Below are 1,089 nucleotides of genomic sequence, written 5' to 3'. Positions count from 1 at the left end.
TCCCTGTTGGAGAAGGTTTTGGATGTGCATCTTTCTTGAATTTTTATGTGAGTTCATAGCTGTCTGGAATAAAGAATACATTTCCCAGCCTTCCTTGCAGCTAGATATGTTAACTTCTGCTTGGAAATGAGCAGTGAGTAGAAATGCCCAAGGAAGTGCCCTTAATAGGAGGGACTAGAACATACCTTTCTATTCTTTTTCATGTTGGTCAGAATGCAGATGCAACAACTCTTTGGATTTCTTGGCTGGTGCTATCATGAATGTTGATTTTGGCTCTAAGTAAAATGAAATTTTTGACAACTTCAATCTTTTTTCTGTCTATCATGATGTTGTCTATTGGCCCTGTGGTGACAATTTTTGTTTTCTTGATGTTGAGATATAATTCATATTGAAGGTTGTAGCCTTTTATTCAGTAAATTGCTAATGTGATGAAATTTTTCATGATTATGAAAGCCCTTGGATACAGTGATAGAGAGATCTGATGGCCTAGTGGTGATTAGTTTTGCTGCTAACCCAAAGGCACATAGCTCAAATCCACCAGAGGCTCCATGGAAGAAAGATGGGCTACTTCCTCCTACGAGATTTACAACCTCTGGAAACTTGCTGGAAGATCATCTATGAATTGGTTCTGACTTGATGACACATAACAAGAGCGATATTAGCTACCTTCTTTGTTGTTCTCGTCGTCATCATTATCAGTTGCTCTTGAGTTGGTGCTGATTCAGGGTGAATGTATGCAGAACAGATTTTCCGGGAGGCTAAACTCTATTAGGAGAAATGTGGCGTCAGAATTGGTGGAAGATCTATCAACAATCTGCGTTATGCAGCTGACACAACCCTGCTTCTTTTTTTTTTCCCAAATTACACCTGGGAGAATTTTATTAACTTAAATGGACTTTCATTTTGTCTGCCAAGTCTGTGGTAAAAATGCCTTTACTTGATACAACCTACAGATGCTTCTTTTTTCAAAATTTTTTTATTTAATGTTTTTTTTTATTGGGAAAAACATATTGGGGGTACAAGGAGGTGAGGGTTGGGGGCAGAAGGGTGAGGATGGGCCAGGATGCAGTTGCAGAGCTGCACAGTTTG

The sequence above is a fragment of the Elephantulus edwardii genome, unplaced genomic scaffold (assembly GCF_000299155.1).
Source record: "Elephantulus edwardii isolate Elephantulus edwardi_28Jun2011 unplaced genomic scaffold, EleEdw1.0 scaffold00017, whole genome shotgun sequence".
Taxonomy (NCBI): Eukaryota; Metazoa; Chordata; class Mammalia; order Macroscelidea; family Macroscelididae; genus Elephantulus; species Elephantulus edwardii.
The sequence above is the reverse complement of the archived record's forward strand: the minus strand, read 5'-3'. Positions refer to the sequence as shown.